At 36.7% G+C, this 9,579-nt stretch overlaps 2 long non-coding RNA genes and 1 pseudogene across 3 annotated transcripts; all 3 read left to right on the top strand.

Annotated features, from left to right (window-relative positions):
• The first annotated feature begins 614 nt into the window (after positions 1–614).
• Positions 615–926, top strand: AT1G07027. The gene has a single exon (NR_139187.1). It is a non-coding gene; the product is annotated as an other RNA (long non-coding RNA).
• Positions 927–3,066: 2,140 nt separating this feature from the next.
• Positions 3,067–3,447, top strand: AT1G07023. The gene has a single exon (NR_139186.1). It is a non-coding gene; the product is annotated as an other RNA (long non-coding RNA).
• Positions 3,448–4,783: 1,336 nt separating this feature from the next.
• Positions 4,784–8,707, top strand: AT1G37999 (annotated as a pseudogene; the record flags this gene model as incomplete). The annotated part of the gene is made up of 1 exon: positions 4,784–8,707.
• Positions 8,708–9,579: the final 872 nt, after the last annotated feature.

The following is a 9,579-nucleotide window of genomic DNA, read 5'->3' as shown; positions in this document are numbered from 1 at the left end:
GAACCGGTACATACCGTTTGCCTGAAGCCACCTCTCAAACGACCACCGAGCCGTGAAAAGAGCCGAGGCAAAGACTTGTAAAAACCATTCATTCTCAATGGATCATTTCCGGTAAAATAGGATCTTTTATGGGACTTTCGGAAATGATAAAGTAGAATCTTTGAAGATAATGTCGAATCAGGAAATCTTCCCAAAGCCTCTGAAGAATAAGGAAAATATCTTTAGGACGATTATCCTCTAGAACCGACTTAAAGATAAATGGAAATCTTCCAAGAATATCGATAGAGATGCGGTTTAAGGATCCTATATAAAGCGCCTCAAGGACTTCTCAAAGGAGACAATTAAATACTCAAAAAGACACAATTTTATACCCAAAGAAACCTACGAATGGCTTGATCCCTTCACAGGGTACGTAGGCAATCCATCACGGATGCAACTATACCTTCTAATACCCTAATTCTTTCTTTGTTCTTGAGCAAAACCCTAATGTATTTCATAAGAGACTAGAACCTCTTTTGTAATAGAGTCTTGGATGGAATATCTAATGAAGAGAAATTACTAGATTTGTTTTCCTCCTTAAACAAATATATTGTGTGAATCCTTGATTCAACAATTGGCGCCGTCTGTGGGGACGAAAAAGAACTCTCTTCGCATATCATTCATCCAAGTATTCGATGTACGCTCATCAAGCCCCGACAATCAGATCCGTCTACTTGTGGGGAGGCCACCTGTCAAGGTTCAATGAACCAGGTGACGTATAACCTGTCCACGGATTGCCCCGGAGATCAGAGTTCCAGGGAATCTAACTGTAGCTCGATCGGATATCTCTGCTCAGAGTTATCGCCGTTTTTCTGAAGTCGATGCTGTCTGTTTCTTCACAGATCTGTATGAATAGACCAGTCTGCCTCGGGACCGATTTCCCGTCAAACGTACTATGAACCAGGTGACTTATAACCTGTTCACGGATTGCCCCGGATATCAGCTTTCTAGGGAGTCTAACGGTAGCTCAATCGGATATCTTCTCTCAGAGTTATCGCCTTTTTTCTGAAGTCGATGTTGTCTGTTTCTTTACAGATCCGTCGGAATAGACCAGTCTGCCTCGGGACCGATTTCCCAACCAGTCACAATGAATCTCGCAACTAGTAATATGTTCACGGATTGCCCCAGATATTAGCTTTCCATAGAATCGAACCACGTCTCAATCAGAGACCTCTTATGAGAGTTATCTCCGGTTTCTGTGTCAGATGTAGTCTGTTAAACTACAATCCGTCTGTATAGTCCAGCTCGCCTCGGGGCCGATTTCCCGACATATCACAGAAAATCTCATGAGGCGTAATATATCAACGGATCGCCCACAGAGTCATATTTTTGGAAAAGTCGACCTTGCCTTAATCTAAGATATAGGCTGAGAGATATAAACGTTTATCTCAAGCAAGTGCAGTCTGTCACAAGACCCAACTCTATAAAACCAGTCAGCTTCAGGATCGTTTTCCTGGAAACTCCTGATGAAATAAGCTACGATATACTTATCTACAGATTTCTCCAAGATTCAGATTTCCAAAGAAGCCTACCTCGTCTCGATCCGACCTGTCTACTAGGAGTTATCATCGCTTCTCTTCCTCGGATGCAATCTTTTTGTCAAAATCGCCGCTGTCAGAACAACCAACTTTAAAACGAAATTCCTGGTGATCTAGAAAGCATAACGAGGTGTTTTACCTATCAATCTGAAGATAAGAGGCTTGTCCTTCCAACACAATCAACCTCACCAATATCGGAGCTGTGTACTAAGCGTTAGCACTGTTTCCACGCAACATATGACATCTCTAAAAATCGCAGACTCGAACTGCGAGAACAATTGGGGTAGAAGATAGATTCCCAGCGATTAAAAACACATCAAGAGCCCATCTACATATCGTTCTGAAGCTAAGAGACTTATCTTGCCATAAAGATGTACTTTGCCTAATTCTATGCTGTTTTCCGGGAGTTATAGGCGTTTCTCTCAAGCATGTGTATTTATCAGACCACATATCCGCCAGCTTTCAGATCGATTTCCCGGCTTATCATTATGAAGCTACAAGGCTTATCTTTCTAAAGAACCCGACTTTGCCTCTTTTGTTGCAGTCTAGTAAGAATTCTCACTGTTTTTCCGCGACGAGCGCATCCTGGCCGAAACCATAGAGCGGAGTTCCACTGTTATCAGATCAGCCGCTTTTGAGATGGATTTCTTGTCGATCTGGAAAGATATGAGAATCAACCTTCACATCATCCTGAAACCCCAAGGCTTATATTTCTATAGAGACCAATCTCGTCTCTATTGTTGAACTCCTTTTAGGTTGGGAAACCTATTACATCATCATTGCTACCATGCTTCGATCGCGTCATTGTTATTCTCACTTTAGATCACCAGCTCAGAGTTCAACACTATCAACTCAAGAGTTCACCACACTAGACGGGTCGTCAAATGCACTTAAGATCAAGAAGTTATTCATCTTGCTTCCTGTCCAAGAACCAACTGAAACAGTCTTTAATCCATGCAAAGTCTGAAACAGGATTCGGTGTGCAGCTACAGCTTTTGCGAGACATTTTCCCGACGCATCAGAAAGAGTTAAGAAATCAGGAAACAATGACTCTGTCGGAGCAACTTCAGAGGATAATGGAAGATACATACGACGTCCGATCTAGCTAGAACTTTATAGAGTGATTGTTGACGCTTCTAGATAATGATTTACCGGTGGGATCAAGAAATCAAGGATGCATAATAAAGTTATCAATGCATCTCCGAATCAGCCAAAAGAAGAAAAAATCACCTTGTCACAACAACTTCATGAAAACGTGGAAGCTTTATACAATATCCGATCTGACTAAAATTTGGAGAAAACCTTCACGGAATTAGCAGCTAGATACTCAATGGTGGGATCGAAAACTTAACGGTTGAAACGATAGTTATCAGTTCTTATACGAATCATCAAAAGAGGTACATTACACCAATAAGTGGCAATGGAACATCACTACCAATCGCTCAAGGATTCCAATCATTTATCAATGAAGCGATCTCCAATTCCGTCTCCGCCTCATAAAAGATAAGTTCAACTACTTTCTTACATATTAATTAAGCTTGATTGACATACTCGCTTATATCGAAAGCTTTTATCTTTGTTTCTCTCTTTCTAACGCAAAGTAGAGGCCTCCTCTAACTCGCAACATCTCAAATGTAGATTTCCATACAACGACATTTACAATCTCGAAGATTTAGATCGTTCATGTCATAGATGTCATCATCTCTATCTCCACACAGCTAAGATAAGTGTTATCGATTGTAATCTAACAAGCACAACTCAATCATATATATGCATTCTCTGTTATATTTTTTGCATAAACTTGCAAAAAGACTCGTCTATCGAGTAAAAAGACTCGTCTACCGAGCAAAAAGTCTCCTCTACCGAGCAAAAAAAAAAAAAAAAGAAACTCTTCCATCGAGTAAAAAAAGTGCTCCGGCCTCTTGATCATAACTTGAACTACGGGTTGGTTTGATCCCTGAAAAGGGTACGTAAGCAGCTTGTATCCAGACGAGTTCAGCTAGCCCACACAAAATTAAAAAAAAAAAGAGGGGAGGAGTGGGGTCCGTATATCCATACTCCCACTTCAATTTTAAACTCTCGCTTCGGGTTAAATTTGAACTTCATTTTTCTACTTCGATTTTTTTTGGAATTCGATTTCTAAATTTTTTTACTTTGAAATATTTTAACGGGCGACGGCCTATTATTTTCAAAGTTTCATTTACACCGCTTCGGTTACAGTGCGCTATATAAATATTCAAGATAAGAATCTGCTCGGATGTTTTTCTGAGCAGGCTATGAATTCTATCTTCTGAACCCTGGTAAAAGACTGAATCAGACCGGGTCGCAACCGTGGGTATTCAAGTCTATAAAAGTCCAATAACTCTAAACACACTGGTACCAAGCTAACCACCTCGGGCATGAAAGACAAAGCTTCGCCCGAAAATGCTCCAATACATTCTCTCCTACAAAACCCAGTCCTTACTGGTATCGAGCCGATTACCTCGGAAGCCAAAACCTAGTTCTAACTTTACACTGGTACCTCTTAAACGACCACCGAGCCGTGAAAATACCCGAGGCAAAGACTTGTAAAAACCATTCATTCTCAAAGGATAATTTCCGGTAAAATAGGATCTTTTATGGGACTTTCGGAAATGATAAAGGAGAATCTTTGAAGATAATGTCGAATCAGGAAATCTTCCCAAAGCCTCTGAAGAATAAGGAAAATATCCTTAGGACGATTATCCTCTAGAACTAACTTAAAGATAAATGGAAGTCTTCCAAGAATATCGCTAGAGATGCGGTTTAAGGATCCTATATAAAGCGCCTCAAGGACTTCTCAAAGGAGACAATTAAATACTCAGAAAGACACAATTTTATACCCAAAGAGAACTACAAATGGCTTGATCCCTTCACAGGGTACGTAGGCAATCCATCACGTATGCAACTATACCTTCTAAAACCCTAATTCTTTCTCTGTTCTTGAGCAAAACCCTAATGTATTTTATAAGAGATTAGAACCTCTTTTGTAATAGAGTCTTGGATGGAATACCTAATGAAGAGAAATTACTAGATTTGTTTTCCTCCTTTAAACAAATCTTTGTGTGAATCCTTGATTAAACAGAATGCTATTGATTAAATATATGAATCTATATATATTTCGGTTTGAAATATATAACAAGTTCTTATGTGTTTTTGTTTACTTGGTTTTGATATAGGGATCTAAGATGCATTGTTCCATTAGAAAGCATTATATTGGCAAGTTTTACTGGTCACTAAAGATCGGTGATTGGAAGATCATTGATACCTTCACTTTGAGTCCTTCGTTTGACAAGTACAAGATATCGAGTTTGAGCTATCGAATGGGTTTTAACCACAACACATATGTGATTAAATGTGATCATGTATCGGATAGTGTTTTTCTGGATCTAGCAGATTTTGAATGGGTTAAGTGATAACACTGTATTTTACTCATTTTAGACATGTATTTATCATCATTTAGCTTAGTGATCACTCATTGTTTCATATCAGTTTGCATCACATTTAGCTTATTTTGCACACTTAGGATCATCTTGCATACATATTGCATGTTTTGGTGTATTTTCAGGTGCATAAGGAGTTTACAAGGATTCTACTCGACCCTCTACTCTATCCAACCAAGAGGGAAGCAGCAGAGCATTCTACTCGACCAGTTCACTCGATCAAGGCAGCCATAGAGGAAGCAACAATTCACTCGACCCACTTACTCGATCAAGGCAGCCTCAGAGGAAGTAGCAGATCGATCTACTCGTCCCTCCTACTCGATCCTCTACTCGATCACGGGCGACCAACTCTACAAGACTTGTTGATCTATCAAAGCGTCTTCAGATCCTCCTCATTCCCCACTCAACCAGACATCTGAGCATACAGATAGGAGAGGAAAATGCATCTACTCGACCAATTGATCACTCGGAGCATAAACACAAAGGCTCAGACTTTGCAGCACCCTCTTTACTCGATCCCCAAGGTCGAACACTCGCCCAAACCGCCTCAAGTCTCTTGTCTTCTAGTGAATCTAGGGTTTCCAACATTTTACTATAAATATATCACTTTGGGATTTGTCCAAAGGATCTAGCTTTTATCAATTAGTTTTTCTTTGTGTTCTTGAATCTTCAAAACTTAATTACTCTTAATATATTTCATTTTTGCATTTAGTTCTTTAAATAAAGTTGTTTAGCTTGTTTAGATCTACATTTTGGTATGATTTCAGTAATTTCTGGGTTTGTGTTATTAGTTATGTTGCTTGAGTAGTGATTAGGGTTCTTGAGGATGGATTAGATTAGGGTAATCTCTAGGTTAGTCAGGTGGTTAAGATTAGGTTAGATCCCTTCTGAATTCGTTGGCCCCTATGCGGTTTTCGCTGGCTACTGTGGAAATTTGACCATAGGTATCCAGCGTTCAAAAGACGTTCAAATGGATGCCTGATCTACGAATTCCAGAGATTTGTAGGCTATAGACCAAGATATTGGCTAGTCTGCTTATTGGCTTTGGTAGATTGTTGCTTAAACCTTGCTCTGCTATGTTTCATTAACGAGAGTTGAGATTAGGAAGTGGTAGAGTTATGGGAGTCTCTGTCACGAGAGTGGATTGACCCAGTTTTTGAATCTATCGTCTAGGGTTTCTGCCTTTTACCTGTTAGCCACCTGATGAACCCTAGAGTTGCCCTTATCAATGAATACATCCTTAGGACTTCTATTCTTCTTAGATTTATTTGTATTCACCCCCTGATTGCACTTTATTTACCTGTTATTTGTGTCACCTGTTGATTGCATTTAGTTCTGCCTATTGGTTCTACTCGACCCAATGATCGAGTAGGGCTTTTAAGTTCTTATTTTTGTTGTTTGAATCCTGACCTAGGATTGTTACTAGAAACCAACCATCTCTATAATCTGCCTTGACTTAGTTGCTTCTGTACACATCTTGATTGCTAGCACTAACAGTGGACTGGATTGACACCCCCTATAGCTGCATCAACTTGTTAGTGTTTAAGGAGAATTGAACTGAACCTCACTCCAGAAAAATAAGTAGGCCTAAAAAACCTATTTATCATTAAGACCGAAAGTTATGATGAGAATGTTCTAATTGGTACGTATTTTCTAAATTTTCTATCATTAGTTTAACTCAAACCAGGGAGTGTTATGGATTTTAATATTAACAAAGTATTCTTTACAATGGCAGACATATTAGGTCAAGTGGTGAATGTGAGAAAAGTGGATGACATTATGGCTCAAAACAAACCAAACAAAAAACTAGAGTTTCAAATAAGAGATGCTAGGCAAGTAGAATATTGTTTTCATATAATTTTTGATTCATAATAACTATATCTTTAAACAAGTAGTATTGAAATTGTTTGTTACTATAATGAAGCAATGAGCGTTTGTCTTGTACTTTGTGGGGTGTGATTGCTGAGAAAGTATTTAGTGGTTTAAAAAATGTAAAGCATGACGAGAAGACAGTGGTTCTGATACGCTATGCTAAAATCAATAATTTTAAAGGTATTCACTCTTCCCTTAACTATGTCTAAAGTAATCAATATTGGATGTATATGTACATGTCTTAGTTAACATATATTGTCTAATTCTGTTATAAAGGTGAGATTAGTATTACAAGTGCTTTTGATGTTTCAGATGTCATAATAAATCCAGTTCATGTTCCTGAGGTTGAACTGTTTGTGAAATCGTAAGTGCAAAATATATTATGACCTTCTTTGTTCTGTTTAAGTTCACATACATGTTAAACAGACAGATGTGGATTTGTAGACTCCCAAGTGATGGTCTTGCTCTCACTATTCAAGATAATTATGTGAACCGTGACATAATTAAGGTGAAATCAGATAATTTGTTTGATTATCCTGCCAAAACAATTGTTGATTTACTTGCTGGGAAAGAGGTAAGTATATTTCCACTAATTTCTAAATTATTGTGTTTAGTTTAAGAACCTATAATTGTGATTGTTTTTGGAATCAGGTAGGGCAATGGAGAATACTTGGTTCCATTTTTGCCATTGATACAGATTGGGGTTGGTTATATTTTGGATGTCCTAAATATAACAGAAAAACTGAGCTGGTTAAAGAATCAACCAGCACTGGTAAGATGGTTAAAACACCTATGAAACCTAAGTTCTGGTGTGATAAATGTTAGGAGAGCATCACTAATGTGGAGGCAAGGTAAGAATGTTTTCTCTAAATCTTTTATTTTCTACAAGATAAAAAAATTGTTTCTATTGGTATACAAAAAAGATAAAGGTTTATAAGTTTATATTAATTAGATATGTACAATACATTTTACTCCAGGTACAAGCTTCATGTTCGTGTAATGGACCAGACAGCTGAAATTAAACTCATGGGGTTTGAAAATAATGCAACCAAGCTTATTGGAAAATCTTCTGAAGAGTTAGTGGATGGATAATATGAAGAGGTTTTAAATATTTATTGTCATTCAATTATTAGCTATATGTCTATGGTAGGATGAAGAGTACTAATGTGAGACATGTCTATAGATTGAGGATCCTACGAACATACCTGATGTCATCACAAATTTGTGTGGAAAGACATTCCATTTTCTGGTCAATGTTGAGAAAGCCAATATTTATGGTGGTAAAGATATTTACAAAGTTATAAAGGTGCATTTGAGAACAGACATAGCCAAAGAAGAATCAGGTTTGCTTGAAAACACTCATTATGATCCATCATCAATTGGGTTTGAGGATCATGTATGATCATATTCTCCTTAAAACAATTCAAACTGCTTATTAAGTGTTTGTATTGATAAAAAAAACTATACTTCTCAATTTTTATTGTATAGGGTCAATTGATGTAGACTAATAGCAGCGAGAATTGTTCTGATGCTACAAACACTGAATTGTCTACTCCTTCATCTAAGTGTGGTTCAGCTGAGTTGTCTGATATGGCTGATCAATCGATTACCACTAAGAAGTTATGCTCTAGGGTTAACTCAGAAAATGGAGATGATGAGATTGGAACCAATGTGATACTAAAAAATGCTGATAAGGTTAAAGTTATTTCAGATGATGTTGGATGTCTACTGATAGAAGGAGTTGTTAAAGAGATTGAGTCACAGACCTGTAAAGCTAAATGATCAACCAAAGTGAAGACATAAAGATACAAGGAATAAAATTAGTTAAGCATCACAGTTTTTTTTTGTTTTGGGTTTAATAAAAGTCTGATTTTTCTGACTTCATTTATCTTTTTCAATAAGCATTAAGACATTTTCAATTTCAAAAACAAAATACATTTACATGTCTTGCTATTTGTTTGAGAGATTTTATATTTGGTTTTCACTATCTTTGTTCTACTATATATTTATACTTTTCATCCTAACTCTATTTTCTTATTGAATAGCAAATAATCGGCTTTGAAATTAAGGAAAACAAATGAAAACATCAAAAGATCTTTGAAATTTAAAAAAAACAAAATTCTTGAATGGGATATTGAATAAATTTGGAAAAGTAAGATGTGTTATATCAAAAATATAATTGTTAAATCTGAATTTTGAAAAATAAACTAATGCAATGGATCTTGAAAACATCAAAAGAAGCTGTCTAAATTAAAAAAAGTAATCATTCATTGGCGAAAATTTGAAAACACATTTCTGTAATAATTATTTTCGAAAAATTAAGAAGTTACAGTTATTGGAAAGATCAATAGATTATCTTCTTAGAAAGAATTACTCAGATAGAACACAATTGTATGTTTATTCCTAAAATAACATACATATTTTTTTTATGACTCACATGTTTTCAGTACTTGTGTAATTACAGTTAACACCCTTGATTAGTTTTAATTAAATATTATTTTTCATTCGTTTTTAACTAAAAATTAAATAAAAAAAAACTGATTATACATGTCATTAACGTAATCCACATCATTACTCATCTGAAACCGTATAACGTTTCGGTTTCATTTCTTTTGGCATTTTACTGTTCATCAGCGGAAAAAAAACGGTCACTTTCTTTCTCTCTCGAC

The sequence above is a fragment of the Arabidopsis thaliana genome (genome assembly GCF_000001735.4).
Source record: "Arabidopsis thaliana chromosome 1 sequence".
In the NCBI taxonomy this organism is placed as follows: domain Eukaryota; kingdom Viridiplantae; phylum Streptophyta; class Magnoliopsida; order Brassicales; family Brassicaceae; genus Arabidopsis; species Arabidopsis thaliana.
The sequence above is the reverse complement of the archived record's forward strand: the minus strand, read 5'-3'. Positions and strand labels throughout refer to the sequence as shown.